General features: G+C 43.7%; 1 long non-coding RNA gene and 1 pseudogene across 1 annotated transcript in view; one reads left to right on the top strand and one right to left on the bottom strand.

Moving 5' to 3' along the window:
• Window positions 1–20,637, top strand: part of LOC141374536 (uncharacterized) — a 219,209-nt gene that overhangs the window by 91,696 nt on the left and 106,876 nt on the right. The gene's annotated exons all lie outside the window — the stretch shown is intronic.
• On the bottom strand, window positions 12,919–13,283 carry LOC141374603 (small ribosomal subunit protein eS26 pseudogene; annotated as a pseudogene).

Genomic DNA, 20,637 nt, shown 5'->3' with positions numbered 1-20,637 from the left:
CGCCATGCAGAGGGCCCTTGGGCCTCCATCAGCGCTGGCCTTGCTGCCCTCCTGCCACACGAGAGTTGACGAAGCCTGCTTGGAAGCTCGCCTCACTCTGCCCTGCCCAGCCCGGTGGCTCTGACACAGCGGAAGGAGTTCCAGATGTAGACTCTGGAGATCTGGGTTCAAGTCCAATTACTGAGTGTCTGATCTTGGCTAACTCTTTTAACTTTTCAGAACTTCAATTTTCTCTTTAGGAAAATGCAGTAACATTTAAATGAGATAATGGGTATGGATGAAATGTGGGGTCCATAATTGTATAATGAAATCATTCATTAAGGCCAGGCGTTGTACTAGACAAGGAGAGGCAGAGGGGAGCGTCTGTGAGCCACTTGCAGTAGCAGGGCAGGGCCACCGGGGGAGGGGGTTGGCCAGAAGCGTTAAAAAACCCAGGCACATGTCACATAGCATCAGCCTTAACCGCTGAAGCAATGGGTAGGCAGTGTTTCTACCCGATTATGCCCCTTCCTCTCCCCTGGGTTGCATGTACTGTTTTTTAAACATCCATCCTGGAAGACAGTCCTTAGTGTTTATTTAATCTAGTATCCCTTGCATACAAAGTGTGATTTGCAGGAATCCCCCCTGCCCAGCCCCTGCTGAAGGCCATGGCATTGGCAGGAAACGGCCAGACCCTTTGCCCCCACTAGACCCTCAGATGACAAAACTGATTGTGGGTGAGCGGCAGGAGCGCATGTGGGGACACTTGCTTTGACCATTTCTAGAGTTGTCCACAAGAGGGTTGGGTCCTGGGCCAATGGCCATCTCCCTCCTCCCTATTTTTGGGAGAGATTCAGGCAAATAGTAAAGTTCAAGTTTCTATGCTAGGTCACGCCTTTCATTCTTCTCCTCCTCCTCCTCCTCCTCCTCCTCCTCCTCCTAGTCCTTCGTCTTCTTCTTCTTCTTCTTCTTCTTCTTCTTCTTCTTCTTCTTCTTCTTCTTCCTCTTCTTCTTCTTCTTCCTTCTTCTTCTTCTTCTTCTTCTTCTTCTTCTTCTAAAGATTTTATTTATTTGAGAGAGAGAGCGCGAGTGAGCGAGAGTGAGCATGAGTGGGGGGAAGGGGCAGAGGCAGAGGGAGAAGCAGGCTTCCCACCAAACAGGGAACCCGATGTGGGGCTCAATCCCAGGACCTTGAGATCATGATTTGAGCTGAAGGCAGATGCTTAACCGACTGAGCCACCCAGGCGCCCCCACACCTTTCATTCTTGTCAGAAGACATCTTTTACCTATTTCTTCCATTTCAAGAGGGTGAACAGGATCGGCATATTCTCCTACCTGCGGTTCTATTATTGTCTCTTCATTCCTTGTGATAGAGATTTTTGTCCTAAGTTAGGAAAGGAAATGCTTCAACCTTACAATTTACATGCACCTCAGTGTGAATGAATCTCCTGTTCGGGGGGACACATATGTGGGAAGCGCCCATGGGGTCACATAGGCTGAGCCCGTATGGAGACAGCAAGGCCCCGAGTGGGGAGAACTTGCATAGCTGGCAGAACCTATCTCCCGAATCCTGGCTGTGCTTCTTCCACGGGGCATCCCTGCCTCCTGTCAGGGGCTTTTGAAAAGGAGGGGGCAAGAGGAAGCTGGCCATGTGCTGTCCTGGCTGTGCAGAGGGGGCACATGCTTGCCCCGCTTTGGGGCACAGCAGTGTTTTAAGTGGGGTCACGCTGGTCGCTGGTTTCCATGGCCAGCAGCCCTCCCCACAGCTGGATGGGCCCTCCGTGTCCAGGGCCAGGGCTCCAGTCCAGGTTAGACCGAGGTGGCTGGAGCTCTTCTCAGCCTTCAGGGCTGAGGGACTCCAGCTTCACGGATTTCTGAGCCGTTTCGCAGTTTCATTTTCCAACCCTCGGACCACATGTGGGCAGTTAGCATAGAAATGGCTGTTTCCCCAGCCTGCTTGCCTCTCCCATGTCCATAAAGAGGGATCTGTAAGTGCAGGCACGGGGTGGGGGTGAAGGGATAGGGGGGAGGGGTGGTGGCTGGTGGCGGTGAGGCTGACCGTGACCCACATGGGCATCCAGCCTTGGAAACTGGACCCTCAGCTGGCAGGGGCTCTGCCAAGCAACAGGCAAGGTGGGCACCACAGCTATTTCAGGGACCCCCGATGGCCCGGTCTGGGCACTGCTTCTCACAGAGTGCCGGAACCAGCAGGGGCTTTAGCAGTTAGCAAGTCTAGGCCCTGTCTGAAGCTTGAATCTCCTTGCCAGCTCTCCTGCCAAGCCCGTCTCCAGTTTTCAACAGAAACGGTTCAGTGCAGCCCAGTCTAGAGAGGAAGGAAAGCATGATCCTGGCCTCTCTTTGTCTTTGTATCTTGTCCCGGAGTAGACTCAGGACTGGATGCTTGTTCAGGTTACAGCCTCATTGGGTTTGGGTATCAGGTTCAACTTCTGGTCCTTCCTTTCCCTTCTCTTCATCCTAGACCAGGAGAAAAATACCTAATTGACCCAATTAGAGAGATTCTTTTCCTACTACCCAGGATCTTGTCCCTCCAGGCATCTCCTGAGTGCCTGCAAAGATAGAGTCTTTGGGCACATATCTTCTGAATCCTCTTTTCCTGATGAGGATGGGGATGCAAGTTGTTAGAGAGGTATGAGAGATGAAGACAACCTTTCCTACCAAGAGGCAAGTGTCCACTGTGGCCCAGAGATCCATGTGAACAGAGTGTCAGCGAGAAAGTGGGCTCAGGAGCCTTTTGTCTAACAGATGACAAAATGAGCCAAGGAGGGGAAGAGGCCTTCCCAGGGTCACACAGTGAACCCTGGAATGGGATCTGTCAGGGATATTTATGCTTGAGTGTGGGCACTGCCCCCAATTCACCTTGGAAGTAGGGAAAAAAGGGAACACGGCCATCCTTTGCTGTCATTTGGTGAGATTCCCAGCTCCAGGAGGCAGTATAGCCTCCTGGGACTCAGAGGAAGCCATCACCTACTCTGGGACCCTAGGATCTTGGAAAAATCCCCTCTCGGTAATGCTGGGCATTTTCTCATCCTCTAACCCAAGTCTCCTCTGCCTCACTCATGGTCCCCCGTCATGTTGCCTCGAGAAAGAGAAAGAGTCCAGGAGTCCTGTAGCCGGAGGGAGAGGAGTATCTTTGAAAATACCGATCCTTCTCAGCTCTAGGGGCAGTTGACCAGGAAATTTTTATTTGCCCTCGATTGTCTCATTGTATTTGGATAAAGGTAATAGAGCAGAGTTGAAGAGGGAGGTTGTCTCACAATTGGTACCCAAGGAGTGGTGAAGGTTTTTTGAGCCCATGCCGAGTACTGGCGAATGAACGTTTCTGTGTGCATGTGCCCATTTCCTCTAGCAATGGCTGGTAGCAAATGCCTCTGTGAGGTAGTGGTAGAAGTTTGGAGGGGGAGCAGCCCCCAGGTGTGCTTGTGATTGAGCTGCTAATAAATTGGCAGCCAGGGGCCCATGGGGATGCCTGGGGATGAGGCTGCAGGATCTGATCTAACTTTTTCTCTGTGATCAACTTGGGAGGAAGAGAAACAGAGAGGGAGAGAAGAAAGAGGAGAGAATTGCAGCAAATACTGCCCCTTCCCTTTACTATCAGAGAGACCTGCTGCTGGAACACATTCAGTGGAGAGTGTTGGAGATGGGGTGGAAGGCAAAAGCTGTGTCTCATAAGGAATGGTTGAGGGAAATGAAGATGTCTGGTCTATAGGCCAAAAGACCTACAGGAGCATTATAACCATCTCCCAAGGGCTGTTGTGAGCAAGAGGACACATTTGTTCTCCACATCCCTAAGAGTAGAAATAGGACATGTGTAGAAGCTCCAGCAAGATGGCCTTGGGCCCAATGCAGGGAAGAGTTTTCTCCAGCTGGAGCTGACCAAGGGGGATGTCAGGTCCCTAGGAAGGTGGTAGGTTCCTGGTCATTGGAAGAAGGCCATCAGAGACTGGAAAGTTTCTTAGCGTGGGTGGAGGAGAGAGCTACATTTGGATTTCCCGAGGAGACCACCCCAGCTTGAGTTGGAGAGTTAGAAAGATGGTTTTGAAAGGCTCCTTCCAAGCCCAACCTTCTCAGTTGCAGGAAGGCTTAGGTCACAAATTGTTTAGCTTCCAGGCTGGCCTGGGGCTCATCCCACTTGCTCTGGCGCTGCTCCATAGTATGGGGGAGGTAGCAGAGTCCCAAAGGCTCCTGGATAGATGCGGGGTGAGTCTCAGGGGGATGAATGTTTCTTGTGTGTGAGACAGAGCACTGGGGGTAGAATCATAATGGTTGAAGGAGTTAACTGAGTGTCGTTGCCCACAGGGGACTGGAGGATTCCAGCACAACTGCCTCCTCAACACACATTCTATTGAATTACTCTGGTACATTCACTTGCTGGGGTCCATGAAGCAAGTACCTGTTTATGTGAAGTTTAGAGACTGTTTATAATGACAAAATTAGTGAAGCCAGAGAGACTTGATTTCTGATATGGACTCTGCCAAATCCTGGAAGGGTGGCTTTGGACAAATTACTTGTACTCTGAGTGGCTTTCATCTGTCAAATGGGGCTAATAATTTCTATCTCACAGAACTGTGCTGGAGGCTAAATTAGGTAATACGTGGAAGGCACAGTGTTTAGACCTGATAGGATTCAATAAATAGTAGCTCCACCTTCCCTAGGATCTGGGCTTTCTCATCAGTCCCTTTGGCTCTTCCCTCCTAGGTCTCATTTACAGTGATATCCCTGATGCCTAGTGTGGCACGTTCTACGTACTAAATCCTTGGCGATGGTTTGATCAGTGGGTACCCACCTGGTGTGAGTTGCAGAGCCCTGGGAGCTATTGCTGACCTATGGCCTGTCAGAGATGGGCAGCGGGCCTGGAGAAGCTCAAGGTCATGGCCCACCTTCTGCGGATATGCTGCAAAAGACCACCCTGTGGTGATCAGTGTAGGGGAGTCAAGATGCTGGGAGAGAGAAGGAAGTGGGAGCAGATGGAGGCTCTCACTGAGGTGCCAAGTGGGCTGGGACAAGAACAAAACCCAAAGGCCGTGCACATCAGCAACCACCATTGCTAGGCAGTGCCGAAGTCCCCGTGGTACTTGTGGGCACACACCTGTACACTGACAGCACGCTCCCCTGCTCTAGACCCTCACGTCTGCTGATACCGCAGGTGATAGGCTCTTTAGCTGCAGCTCTCCAGAAATTAATTGGCTTGTCATGGCACTGTGTCCCCTGCTCTGCATTGACAACTTTGGAGGGGGACTGGTGCCCCAAAACATGGCAGGGGGAGATGAGGGAAATAGAGGTGACCCAGAAAGTCACAGAGAGGATTTTTGGTAACTGTCTCTAGAGCCATTATTTCTTTCACTCCTAGAATGTTGAGCGTTCTTGAGTGATCACCTTTAGGTGATCAGGACACATGCCCACATCTGCTCTCTTTGCCCTCAGGAAATTTTTCCATCCTTTCCTTGAATGCAGTGTCAGAAGACAGAATAACAGTAAAGAGTTTGGACAAGGCTAAACTCCTGGGGCTAATGTGTTGCTCTGGAGATTTCATAAGTGAGCAGGACACAAGCAACAAATGCAGAGTCTTGAGCTGCAGAGCTGGGTAGAATCCTTTCTCAGAAAGGACAAGCCCTCTGAGTGGTATTCACTGCCCTCCATTCACTAATTCCCTTTGTATGCTTTATCTTTTAGTATTTGCTACATACTGGCAGTTGAACAAATATTTATTGATTACAAAAATGAGATAATGCATTTTTTTGCATCTGCTGTGGATAAGGCCCTTGCTAGGCACCGTGTTTTGCCTCATTTAATCCTAACAGTAGCTGAGAAGCAGATATCGTTATCCCATTCTACAGATGAGGGAATCAAGGCTTGAGACACCTCAAGGTCAAACGGCATGGTTCCAAAGCCCATGCTTCTTCATCACATCATCCTGCCCCCTTACTTAAACTGTAAATAATTTGTGTCCTATTATATATATATATATATTTTTTTTTCCCCAGATGTAACTTTTTAGATTTTCACTTAGCTCTTCTCATTTTGAAGGCTTAGCTCTGCAAGTACTGCATATAGGAGTGTGATTACATTTTTTTCAGGTACTTTGGTAGCCACTCTCAGAGGGTCGTGTGGTTGGAATCAGTAGGCTTTTAATGACCTTTAAGAAATATCAGCATACCTTTACACTTTAATTATACTTTAAATATATGAATTATTTAACTTCATTGGAATAGCCAAGTATCATCATTCAAGAAGAATAAGTAAAGACTAGGAAGAGTTTGATAACATTTTTACCAATTCCAGAATTATTGTAAATTATTGCTTCTCATAGCTCCAATCTTATCTAGAGCTTGAATAGAACAATGGTTTCTCCAGGGCTTGGGGATGGATGGTGCTTTGGGGGCATTAGGGAAGCTTCTGACTGAGAGCCCAGCCCCTTGGCTGTAATAGTCTTTAGTGGTCTCAAGGGGTACTCTTTGCTTGCTTATAGAGCTGTGCTTATCCAATGGTAGAGGCACTAGCCACATGTGGCCATTAAGGTCTTGAAATATGGCTAGCCTGAATTGGATGTGCCATAAGTATAAAATATACACTGGATTTCAAAGATGTAGTACAAAAAAATGTAAAAATATCTTATTAATATTTTTTGTTATGTGTTAAAATGATATTTTGGAAATATTGGATTTTTAAAAATTTTTTTATTGTTATGTTAATCACCATATATTACATCATTAGTTTTTGATGTAGTGTTCCATGATTCATTGTTTGTGCATAACACCCAGTGCTCCACGCAGAATGTGCCCTCTTTAATACCCATCACCAGGCTAACCCATCCCCCCACCCTCCTCCCCTCTAGAACCCTCAGTTTGTTTTTCAGAGTCCATCATCTCTCATGGTTCATCTCCCCCTCCGACTTACTCCCCTTCATTCTTCCCCTCCTGCTATCTTCTTCTTTTTCTTTTTTCTTAACATATGTTGCATTATTTGTTTCAGAAGTACAGATCTGTGATTCAACAGTCTTGCACAATTCACAGCGCTCACCATAGCACAAACCCTACCCAATGTCTATCACCCAGCCACCCCATCCCTCCCACCCCCCACCACTCCAGCAACCCTCAGTTTGTTTCCTGAGATTAAGAATTCCTCATATCAGTGAGGTCATATGATACATGTCTTTCTCTGATTCACTTATTTCACTCAGCATAACACCCTCCAGTTCCATCCACCTCGTTGCAAATGGCAAGACCTCATTCCTTGTGATGGCTGCATAATATTCCATTGTGTATATATACTACTTCTTCTTTATCCATTCATCTGTCGATGGACATCTTGGCTCTTTCCACAGTTTGGCTATTGTGGACATTGCTGCTATAAACATTGGGGTGCACGTACCCCTTCGGATCCCTACATTTGTATCTTTGGGGTAAATACCCACTAGTGCAATTGCTGGATCGTATGGTAGCTCTATTTTGGAAATATTGGATTTAATAAAACATTATTAATTTCACATTTCCTTGTTGTTTCTTTTTTTTTTTCTTTTTAAAGTTGGCTGCAAGAAAATTCAACTATATATGAGGTTCACATTTGTGGCTTGCACTATATTTCTATCGGGCAGCGTTGTTCTAGGGAATGCCTTAGTTTGTTGTCTTTGATCAATCTTCAAGTTCTTCTTTAAACTTCTAGGTTGCCCTCAGATTAAAATCAAAAGTGAAACATAAATTTTTAGGTAAGAGCCTAATTCTTCTGATTTTTATAAAGAAGCATGGCAGTCTTTCCCCCATTTAGAAAGTCCTTCAGCTGCTTTCCTGACTCCTGCTTTGTATTCCTTTCCAAAAGAAAATAAGATCTTTGATCTGTACTTGAAATTTGTTGAAAATTCAGCTGGTGGTAATTTTATATATTAACCAAAAGAAGTTATAGGAAAGACTGTAGCATCCTAGAGTGTCAAGGCCAGATTGGTCAAGAAGACAGATTGAAGCAAAGTCATGTCCACATCAAGGCTGATTGGACTTAGGTGAAGAGCAGATGAAAGTCAGGACAAGAGCCAACCAGACAATGTCTAATGTGGGACCTGAGGACCACTGTAGATGGCCTCTAACTCTGGCTAGAGCTCATAGCAGCTGCTGCCTTTCCATCGAACACAATTTAGGACTCCTCTTTCCTTTATCCCAACTCCTCACTAATTTCTGTCCCCAATACCTTACTTCTAGGCCGAAAGGACAAGAAACTTCTAAGGTAGGTCTTGATTCCCCATGAAAAAAAGTCACCTCCTTGTCTCTTTTTAGAGAAGCCCTAAAGTAAGGCTCAGTTTTGGTGTTCCATCTTCTAAGTTGCCATGTACCCCATCAGGCATGGATCCTCTCTAGGCTGGTGAGAGGTCAGGGTCCCATGAGTGGTCTCCTTCCTTTGGAGCAGTGGTTCTATGAGCTGGACTCTTGATCAGGGTGTGAATCCTGGTGGACCTTCAGTGTGCCATGAATGCAGTCTCCATGGACTCTTTATGGAGTCCAGCTGCCCTTCATCCAAGTATTGAGAAAATCTTCTCTAGTAATTCACCCTCACTCTGGCTGTATACAGATTATGCATAGCTTTTGCTGTGGGTAATACCTGTCATGCATAAGTTTGTTTATGAAATAATGTTTGTTTGTTTTTCAACTTGTTATTATTCAAACATGGGTGCAAGGAAGAGTATAATGAACCCCTGTGAACCATAATTCAGCCTCAACAATTACCAACATATAGCCATTAAAAAAAATCTATACTCCGCACTTCTCCCTGCCCCCTGCTAGACATCATACTATTTCATATGTAAATGCTTCAATTATGTATTTGTAGGAGATTAGGACTCTTTTCTTCTTTAAACATAACCACAATACCATTTTACCATCTGAAAATTAGAACTTTATTTAAAGCTTTATTTTTAGTTTTTATGAAAGTAATACATTCTCACTGAAAATATTCAGACAATACAAAAAGGTATAAAGAAGAAAATGAAAATTACTTATAAACCAATACCCAGACATAATTACTGGTAGCTCTTTGGCATATAGAATTATACATGTTTAGCGCATATTTTCTATATAGGTTTATATATATAAAATCATGCTACAAATGATGTTTGCCATCTTGTTTTATTTTATTTTTTGTTTGGTAAGCATTTAAAAAAATCGAAGCCAAAAATGCATGCAGAGAAATGAACAAATTGTAAGTATATAGCTCAATGAATTTTCACTGTCATGTAATCAACTACCTTCCAGATCAACAAACCTGCATCCCAACACCTCTCTCCTAGCTCTCTTTGTCACTGACCTTGCCAAACATAACCACCATTCTGACTTCCATCACTATAGAGGAGTGTTGCCTGCTTTTGAGTTTTATACAAATAGAATCACATGGCATATGCTTTTTTGTGTGTGACTTCTTTTGTTTCATATTTTCAAGATACTTTCATGCTGTTGTATATAGCAGTAGTTTGTCTCTTTCTTTGCTCTGTTGTATTCCACTGTATGAATATATCACAATTTACTTATACATTTTACTATTGATGTACACTCCTTCCCCAACCCCAGTGTATTACTATTAGGAATATCTTCTGGTATACATATGTATGCACTTCTATTAGGTATATACTTAGGAATAGACTTGTGGTTGTACCAATTTACACTTGTACTGTCACTCTGTGAGTGTTCCATTTGCTCCACATCCTTGCTAACACTTGGTTATTATCAATATAGTAGTAACTTATTGTGGTTTTAATTTACCTTTCCCTAGTGACTAATGAAATGGAGTGCCTTTTCATCTGCTTATTAGACACATAGATATCTTCTTTTGTGAAATACCTGTTCATCTTTTCCCCATTTTTCTATTTGATTTTCTGTGGTTTTTCTTATTGATTACAGGAGTCTTTTATATATTCTAGATACTAATTTTTTTGGTCAAACATATATTGCTAATATCTTATACCATGTGAGTTGCCTTTTCACTCTTTTAAGGTATTGTTTGATAAATAGAAGTTTTAAATTTTTTTTAAAAAGATTTTATATATTTACTTGAAAGAGAGAGAGAGAGAGAGAGCACAAGCAGGGTGGGAGGGGCAAAGGGAGAAGGAGAAGCAGACTCCTCACTGAGTGGGGAGCCTGACATGGGGCTTAATCTGATCCCAGGACCCTGAGATTATGACCTGAGCTGAAGGCAGATGCTTAACCTACTGAGCAACCCAGGTGCCTCAGAAGTTCTAAATTTTAATGTAGTCTCATTACCAATATTTTCCTTTATGATTAGTACATTTTGTGCCCTAATTAATATTTGCCTACTTCAAAGTCGTTGATATATTCCTCTATGTTCTAGAAGCTTAATTGTTTTATCTTTCACTTTTTTGTTTACAATACATCTAGAACTGACTTTTGTATATGGTATGAGGTAGGGATCAAACTTTATTTATTTTCCCGTATAAATATCCAATTGATTGAGCTCCAGTTTTTTGGTTGTTTATGGTGGGACGATATATTTGGTATCTGTTACTCCAAGTGGATATTGAGTGTATTGTTTCTATATATTTTTAATTAGTTTGTTATACTTTTAATTAGTTCAGTCTTATTAAGTATATATTTCAAATCTTATATATCTTTTATATATTTTTGTGTGCTCATTCTATTAGTTACTGAGAAAAATGTAAGAAATTCTTTATTTCTCCTTGCTCCAAATTTTGCTTTTTACATTTTGAGGTCATGTTATGAGGTGCATACAAATTTAGAATTTTTATATCTTCCTGGTAGATTGCGCCTATTGTCATTAGGAAATGTCTTTCTTCATCTCTGGTAATTCTTCTTGCCTTAAAGTTTATTTTGTTTGATATAAGTATAGCCATACTAGCTTTCTTTTGGTTAGTGTTTTCATAGTATATCTTTGTCTATTCTTTTACTCTTTCTTTGGTCTTATATATAAGATGTATCGCTTATAAGCAACATGCAGTTGTTTTCTTTTATCACAGTTGTTAAAAAGCAATATAAATATTTCATATTTCTGCATGGTTAAATTTTCTAAGTCTTTCTAAGCAAAGAAAATTGACATGCTATAATAATGGGAAATGTCTCTTTTCCCCAGACACATTTGCTTTTCATATTCTAAGGGTGATAAGCCTGGAGCTGCTTTTATCCTTTATAATGGAGTCATTTGCTCCCATTCAAAGGGTAAATAAAGTTATTTACCCCAGAGACAAATACTTGCATTCTAGAGTAGAGACCTTGCCATTTCTCTTCCCTGAGAAAATTTGTTTGTATTTGAAAGATAAAGTTCCTCTCCTTCTCTCAGTAGGGGAGGAAGGCAGCTGTATGACTGTTCCTATATAAACACTCAGATTCATAATTTTGGGATTTCTCTCCTGTTGTGCCAGAACCCTCTTAGCATGTACAGTCCTAACCATCTGGCTCTCATTACACCACCCGTAAGGAGAAGAATTGGGCATGGGGAACCAATGCAGTTATTGCTTTAAGTAATAATAGTCTGCCCCAATCCAGAAACCTTATATTTGTTTTCAGACTAATATAAATAAATAATAGGTATTAAAAACTTATCTGACAAATTAAAAACTTGTCTGACAATTTTTGTTTTCAATAGAAGAATTTATTATATTTACCCTTATATGATTATTGGTATATTTGGGCTTAAACACACAATGTTTTCGATTTGTATCTTTTCTTATTTATAATTCTCCTTTTGTCCTCCTTTATTTTCTCCTTTTGAGTTAATTAAGTATGTTTTATTATTTCTATTATTGTGTTTGTTGTGTATGCTTATTATTCTTTTAGTGGTTATTCCTGATATTACAACATGCATCTTTGATTTATTACAATAAATGGAAAAATCATTATTTTTACTAGTTTTATCATTTCTATTAAGAAGTTATCCATGTTTTATTGTTACTCATTTGAGCCACAATATTGTTTTTTTTTTTTTTTCTGGCTGCTTTAAATGTTTCTCTTGGTTTTGGGTTTTCAACAGTTTTGCTATGATATGCCTAGATACACATTTATCCTGCTTGATGTTCTCTGAAAATCTGTGACTTAATGTCTTTCTTCAGTTTTAGAAAATTCACAGCCACTATTCTTCAAATATTGTTAATGCTGCATTTTTTTTCTTGGACTCCAGTTTCACATATGTTAGATCTTTTCACCATGTCCCATATGTCTCATACTCTTTTCTACATTTTCAGCTTTTAAAAATATTCTCTCTTGTTATCAATCTGGTTATTGTCTTCTAAACTGTCATTCCAACCTATTCTTCCTTTTAACAGTGACTAATCTCCTATTAATCCCAAATTATTGATTTTAGGTATTATATATTTTTAGTTCTTGAATTTTATTTTGGTTCTTTGGGAAGATTTCAGAGTTTTTTTTTTCTTTTTTTGCTGAAAAATTTTCCTTTTGATCTATTTCCTTGAAGATATTCATCATGGATACTTTAAAGTCTGTGTCTGAAAACAATGTTTGGTTCAGATGTGAATCTGTCCCTATGATCTGATCTTTTAGTTCTTATTCATTTCATTCTGTGTCCTAGAATGCCTACTCATTTTTTTTTTTTTTATTAAATGCTGGACACTGTTATGAAAATTGTAGTCTGTAGATGATATCTTCTTCCAATTAAGATTTGCTTAGTCAATTAGAGTAGGGAAAGATCCTCTGTATTTGAAGCTGGGTTCCAGTCTCAGTGAAGGTTGGTATATTCCCTACTCACTTTTACTCTTTGGGTTTTGCCCTTCATGGATCCCAGATGAAATCCTGGAATATTTACCAGGGCTTCTCCTCCTTGGTGATCTTTCATTTTTATTTCCTTAGCACTGTAAGACTACAGTGCTAAAAAACCGATTTTTAAAAGTACAATTTCCATTTATTTATTTTTTCCCCCAGAGTACAGCTTTTCTTCAGTCCTTAAGGACCCACTTTCTTACATGGGCTTTGGCAGGGGCCATGGGGCAGTGCCCTTAGGTCTAAATTGGATGGGAATGTTTAGGTCTTCCAGGCTTCATGAGAATGATTCCTGACTACCTTGCTGTGGATGGCACAATTCACACATAGTAATGTAGTTTCACACAGTCATGCAGTTTCACATACAGCTTGGGAAGCATGTAGGTGTCAAAGAGTATTGCTTGGGAATGTCCCTGACAGCTGTGGTCTGTATTGTTTTGAGTGATGAACTTCATAATGGCCTTGTCCTTGGGCACACATAGGATACCATTAGTGCAGCATATGGGCTGCATATGTCCGTGGCTTTTTGGTACCACCGTTGTTATTTCTTTTCTTGGTCCACATCAGGATGAAGATCCTGTTAGGAAGGGAGTGCAACACACTCAGCCTCAGTCTCCCTCTGGCATCTTGGAAGTGAGGACCTGAGAGCTCAAAGCTCTCTTTAATTTCCCAGTCTCATAACCACCTTTTGGTTAGGCTTTTTAGCTCCTGGGCTGCTGCTTATAGATCACAAATGCCCTGTGGGAAATTGGCACTAAATGTTAGGCTCACTTCTTTGATCTTCCCTTCTTTCTAGGTTCTCAACCTTTATATCCTGGATGCCTTGGTGGCCCTGAACTCCAATTTATGTCTCTTCAGCCTCATGAGACTGTCAAAAGCTCTGTTAGCTTCACGGTGTCTTAGCTGCTACTTTATGCTTGTCTTCTTAGTCTCTGCTTGTCTTCTCGGCCTCTGAGCTACTACATATGAATCAGTGAATGCCTCAAGGGAAAACCAATCATGAATGTAAGGTGCTTCTCAATTCATTTCCCTTCTTTTTGGGATTTTGGCACATAAGTCCTGGCTGCCTTGGTAGCTCTCTGATGATTTTTAAAGAGTCATTTTTTTGTTTTTGTTTTTAAAAGTTTTTAATAGGAGAAATTTGTCTGAAACAAGCCAGTCTGACATAGACAAGGAGAGAAATCTAGCAACCTGCTTTTACGAAGGACTTTTGTGACCGCTACTTTGTGCTAGACTGGAGATTAAGCAGAAAAGGAATCAAATAAATGTGAGGGAGAAGAGTTACAGAAGGATTAAGTTACTTGACATCCGAAAGGCTTAGCATTGCCACAGTCCATCTTGTTCCTCAGAGTAGTAATTAGATGTTGGTCATGTTGCGGGGTTGGAAGAAACCTGGCAGCTGTTTTCAGATATCTGAAGGACTCTGCTGTGGCCTTGTCCAATGACTGGGGACAGAAATGGGGAGTGGATCAGGGGAACGAGGGCCAAGGGTACAACTAGAAGCTGAAGAGATACAGATTTTGGCTTGATTAAAAGGAATGATTTCTAACAAAGATTGGTTAGAATGAGGATCACTAGGGACTTAACACCTTCCCCATCCATGAATGGCCAATCTGAGATGGGGTGCTATAGAAGGATTAAAATACTGGATGTGGGGTGGGCTAGATGGCCTACCCTGTGTTACACCTGATCACAGTAAGTGAGGAGCTCAATAAATGTTGAATGAACACATGATCTACAAAGTCCCAGCTAATGCTGAGATCCCATGATTTCCAAAGTGAGGAAATCAGGATGGTGTGACACGAAGTACACAGGACTAGAACATTTTGTTCCCAGAGCAGTTTAGGAAGGAAGAACGGGGAGAATGCCATAATTTCTATTTCCCCCTCTTTATAACCTCAGATTTCAGCTAGACCTATAAGTTTTTGTTAAACTTCCCATGCTAAGCCAAGCCCCAGTGTACAGCATCAGGACCTAGCAGAGGTGTGGATGGATGGAGACCAGGAGAGCGCTCTCTGTGGTGGTGGGCACTCCTGTTTCATGTTCTCCTAGGGGCTGCAGGTGCAGGTTTTGCAGAGTTTGGCATCCGGCCCTCCTGAGACAGTCTCGGTCTGCCCTGGGAATGGTGCCAGCCAGGAGGTCATGTCCTGGCTGGGCTTCTCCTCCCTCCTCTCTGCAGCATTTTCTCAGCCTGAGCTGGGGCTGTAGCCCCTCCCTCACCGCAGGCTGGAACAGGCTAACCAGTGCCCCTTGCTTGGGGAGCTCAAGTTGGGCACCCTCTCCCACCCCCTACCCCATCCCCACACAGGGCTGAGAGTACTGTTCCGACTAGCTGAGTCCTGCCAATGGTGCTACTAAATATTTCATTCAGGCTTAACAATTCAGTCTGCCTGCCATTATCCTGAGGGCCCCTGCAGCCCCCAGCCCCTTTCTGATTAACAAAGTAGTGGGCCAGGAAGATCTGCGGAAGCCCTCACTGAAGGCTGCGTTAGCGGCTGCTCGGGGCAGGCGGGCGGAGGCACAGCGTTAAGCAGGAAGCATCGATTGCAGCATTAGCTAGCTTTTTACATTCCCAGGCAGACAATGCAAGTACCTTCAATTATCTTCAAAGCAACTGAAGGGAAGGAAATTGGTCTTAGATGTGGTAAATAGACTCCACAAAGTCCGCTGAAGCATGCAAAGATGTGCACACCAGGGCGACCTGGAGGGCTAGCCGCCAAGCCCGCTCCATGTTTGTTCAGAATTTGGACAGCCATTGTAGGGGTTCCACTCCTCTGTCCCCCAGAGCCTGGGAGACCATGAGGAGTCTGGAGGCTGGGCTCTCAGATGCCGAGGCAGCTGCTGGAAGCTGAGGGGGCAAGGCAGCATTGAGCTTGGGATCAGAGAGACTTAGATTGCAATTTTAGCCCTACAGATGTGTGACCTTGGTCAAGTAGCCTAACCTCTCTGAGCCTCCTTTACCTCATTAGTGAAATGGGACTAGTAACATCTCCCTTAGAAGGGATTGATCCTGACTTCAGGGTTCTGTCCTCTGCATACCGGCCCCTCCTCTATGTCCTCAAGCCATCTTGTGCTCCTCTTGGTCCCAAGGTTTATCACACTGTTGTGATTGTTAGTTTTCCTGTCTGTCCTTCCCATGGACTAGCAGTCATTAACAATTTTTTAAGGAAGGGTTCATGACCCCGTGAAGAGGCTGGTGAAAGCCGTGGGCCCTCTCCCCATAGAAAATCCTGTGAACATAATTTGCCTATGATTTCCAGGAACTCCTGGAAGCTAGGCTAGAATCCCTATGCCAGTGTTTACACAGTGCCTGGCACATGCATCATAATCAGAATATGCAGTTGACTGCTTGAGTCATTTCAGAGACGCTTTCCCACCCCTGTAATTCTGGAATTTCATTCTATCCAAGAAATGTTCATTTGGTGAGCACTTACTCTGTTGAAGGCCCTAGACTGGGTTTTGTGGAGTGTACAAGGATGTAAGTCCTGCTCACAGATGGGGAATTAGACATGAACACATATGTCAGTGACTCCAGGGAGTACGATTCGGCCCATCTGAAAGCTCCCTCACCTACCCAGGCAGACGATATACGTGCTTCAGACAACTCCTGGGAAGGACTTTATTCCTTTCCCTCTCAACCCTGACCTCAGAGATCCTACAAGATAGTCTGCTAAAGACAGATTGCTAGAGAAGAGGCAAGAGTGTGCATATGATAGAGACCTGGTGGCATGTGGGGAAGGTTGTACAGTGGGAAGTCCCTTAGCAGCCTGGTCTAAAAGCAATGACACTGCTTGGTGCTGGGGCAGAGAGAAAAGGACCTGGTACCCAGCACCTGCTTGGTCCTGTCTGGTACCCCTGCTGGGTTCATCTATTCAGCAAGGACATCATTATGCAAAGGCAATTTGCATAACTCTGCCAAGACTCTGATTGCAGGGCATTCGAGGGCCTGTTGGGGAGAGCGGGCAAGAGAGTATCCCTTTGTCCTTTTCAGACGGGGACCCAGGTGCGGTCTGGGATGCTGGGTCCCAGCTCCAGGAGAGCTGGATCCTGGGTTGAGTCAAAGAGAGCATACTGGGGCTTCCCCCAGGCTTGTCTCAGGGGAGTTAGCCCATTATCACCCCATAGCCTGTTGCATTATCTCTGCTCTTAACAACTTTGTTTTTAAATACAACTCCTCGTGGATGTTTTTAAGGAGTTAAATAAGTGTCCATGATGGCTCCTGTTGGGGCTGTTTGGATTTGAAAAGAAAATACTGAGATGTAAAGATATCAATATTTAATTGTCTCTTGAAGCCTGGGTTTTCAGGCAAGCAGCAGGGAGCCAAGAGTCTCCTCTGTGTGTGTGTGTGTTGTGTGTGCGCGCTCACGCAAGCATGCATACGTACATATGTGCATGTGTGTATATGAGTGTGCGTGTGTTTGCATCTAATAGAGGATTCTTCAGTAGCGTTGTGCATGTTCACTATTCTATTCCATTTTTACCTTTGCTCTCTACCACCCAAGAGATAATAAAGAACAGGATATGATTCTGTTTTAGTTCAATTTAATTCAACAAGCAAATGCAGAACACTTGTCTGGACCCTTTTCGCCTTTAACGCATTTGCTGTTCAGTAAGAGAGTAGGTCCTTAACCCAAATCGCCATGCTACCCATTAGACAGACTGGAATAAATTGCCCAAAGATAGGTGATCATTGGAACTGACCTGCAGGGTGGCTGCTCTGTCCTCAGAAGGTGGCTTACTGGAGGGGCTCACCCAGCCAGAGCCCATCTCTGTGTGACTTGCATAGCTCTCAGAACATGACAGATGCTCAATAAATCTGTGTTGAATGGTTGTTGGATTCCTTAAACATTCCCTCTAGCTCTGTGGTCATTTCTGCCCACACTGCCTCCCCCAAATGCTTGGCAGTTTCTAAGAAAAAGATAAATACAACCCAGAGGAAGAAAAGAGACCCAAAGTAGTTAACAGGGCCCTGGGAATTGCAGAAAGTTGGAGGGGAGGGGACTGAATCTAGATGTAGAGTCATTCGCCCTACTTTATTTTTTTTTTTTTTAAGATTTTATTTATTTATTTGAGAGAGAGAATGAGATGGAGAGAGCATGAGAGGGGGGAGGGTCAGAGGGAGAAGCAGACTCCCTGCCGAGCAGGGAGCCTGATGCGGGCCTCGATCCCGGGGCTCCAGGATCATGACGTGAGCCGAAGGCAGTCGCTTAACCAACTGAGCCACCCAGGCACCCTCGCCCTACTTTAAAGCACCATCAGTGGAACTTGGATAAGACACTAGGAGAAGCTCCTGGTCTCCCGATGAGGGGAGTTGGTGAGGGGCCCACCCCAGGACCCTTTCAGGAAAGGAGAGCTGTGGGGTTCTCAGAGGCACGGACAAGGTCAAGGTGACCTCTTTATTTCCTCCCATTGTGGGGTCATCTTCTAACATTCCCCTCTTGGAAGGGCACTGGAAAAGACATTGGTCAGGGCCCTCCAGGATTTTCATGTGGCATCAGTGGGGAACAAAACGACATGAACAGTAGAAACAGAAAAACCCACTAATTGGCTAACCATACCTTCATTGAGCTGGGGCCCTTATCAGTATTTTTTTCCCTTGGAGGATTCCCAAAACCCCAGGGAGATGTCAGGCCTGGGTTAGAAGAAGTTAGAGCAGGATAGAGTCTGGGTTCCAGACATGAGATAATATAAAGTAAAATGCAGTTGAGGTGCTCCCCTCCCTCCCCCTGTCATCTATTATGTTCTGGAAATAATGCAAGGCACACAGAGATGGGCTCTGGCTGGGTGAGCTCCTCCAGTAAGCCAGCTTCTGAAGACAGAGCAGCCACCCTGCAGGTCATCAATCTCCCAGCGTGCCCAGAGGAGAAGGAAGGAACTGGAGTTTCAGAAATGGCATAGGAGAGCAAGAGGCTATCATAGGATCTTGGATCTTCTAGCTGTGAATATTGAGATTAGAAGGAGGGTAGGGAGAGATGGCAAGATGGAAGCAAGGCCTCCTCTTTGCACAGCTCCATGGAGCACCATAGACGATATGGGAAGAACAAGCCCTACCCTTGTGCTCCAGAGGGCTTCACTCACATGGAGCTGAACAGAGCTCCCTGGTGTTGAGCAACACAGAGGATTGGAAAAACTGTCAAGAAGCCATTCATACCATCCCACCTTCTTCAGGGCAAGTCAACACCGAGGTGCCTCGTGTGGCTGACCACCAAGATTTTACAATATTCCTCAATGGTGTTGATGCCTCATCTTCCAGGGACTCCTGCTTTAGTAAGATCTCTCTTGTTGTGATACATGAAAGACGCTAGTCCCATCTGCACAGAGATGAGGAGCTATGACTCAGTATCAGGGGTTCTCAATTCTTAATCTTTATAGGTCACAGACTTCTTAGAGAATCTGTTAAAAGCCGTGGGTCTTCTTCCCCATCAAAATGCACATACATGCCCAGACAATTTGGTACTAAATTTTCAGAGCATTTATGGATCCCATAGAACCTGTCAACAGATCCCATTAATAAGATACCTGCCTCAGAAGAACATCTCTGAGCTTTTAGGACAATGTAATAATGTTTTTGAATGGCATCTTGCAGTTTGCAAAGCACTTTCACCATGCATTGTGTTAATTAATCTTCATAGTAACCCCATTGAGGTAGGAATTATTATATTCTCCTTATTCTACAGATAAAGAAACCAAACTTCAAAGGGATTATGTCGCTTTCCTATAGCTGGTAGAAGGGAAGTCAAAACTGGAGTAAGTCCTCCATCCTGTGCTCCTGCAAACATTCACCAGGCCATGCTTGCAATTTGCTTTGAGCCTCCTCCACTTTTCACAGCTGTGTTAGCCTAAGGCTCTCTTGTGAATCTTGTGTCTGTCCTGGTTTTATGAGATGTATGATGGGTAGGGACTGAGAATGGCCAGAAACTCCCTGGGACAGGAGAGGAGACCAGGAAGGACACTGGTCTTCAGGAGCCAAGACTATTTCCTCAGTTAAAGATTGCACCCGACATTCTTGAAGCCTGTTTGTGACTCCTCCTGATACCAGGGACGAACCCAGGAGGTGCAGGATTCTAGGACCTGAGGTGACTCATGAGTTCATTTATCCTGCTCTGCCTCCCATACCCCCAAATCCCTCTCGAAGACAATATCTCTCCCATATCCATACCCTCTGCATCTGTATGGTCACCAAAGCTATGCCCCAATGACTTTTTAAGTTTCCTTTGGAAATTAACAGGAGCTCCCCTTGCCTGATTTCTTAAACCTATAGCCTGGCAGAGAGTAGTGACATTAGAACAACTCTTTAATTCTCTTCTATAGATTTCCAAGGGAGTTTTAATAATATCATTTGCTCAATTCAATTCTAATGAATATGGATTAATTTTCTGCATTATAGCTATTGATCTTTGGCCATTGATCTGAGGAGGGAGTGTTACTGGTTATAAATCTGTCCATTCTGATTGGGGGCTCCCTGGGGGCAGAGACGGGGAGGCAGAAGTAACGAAAGATAGAAAGCTAGGGGGATAGGTTAGTTCCAGAAGAGTGAGGCTGGGGAGATGATGGTGGGGGGCAGATGTGGAGGGGTGAAGAGCCTATGGATCACCTTGTGCTCTACCCAAATAATCCTATTTACTCTCCTCCAGCCACACCCCACGGTTTCCCATTTCTGGGCCTTTGCTTAGGCCGTACTTCCTGCCTATAACACCCTCCTTCTTTTTCCCCTACCTGCTCAAATTCTACCTACATTTTCTTTCTTTCTTTCTCTTTCTTTCTTTCTTTCTTTCTTTCCTTTCTTTCTTTCCTTTCTTTCTTTCTTTCTTTCTTTCTTTCCTTTCTTTCTTTCTTTCTTTCTTTCTTTCTTTCTTTCTTTCTTTCTTTCTTTCTTTCTTTCTTTCTTTCTTTCCTTTCTTTCTTTCTTTCTTTCTTC

The sequence above is a fragment of the Callorhinus ursinus genome, unplaced genomic scaffold, assembly GCF_003265705.2.
Source record: "Callorhinus ursinus isolate GAN/ISIS: 27379988/994484 unplaced genomic scaffold, GSC_fseal_2.0 scaffold19, whole genome shotgun sequence".
Taxonomy (NCBI): Eukaryota; Metazoa; Chordata; class Mammalia; order Carnivora; family Otariidae; genus Callorhinus; species Callorhinus ursinus.
Note: the sequence above shows the minus strand (reverse complement) of the source record. Positions and strands in the feature narration are given on the sequence as shown.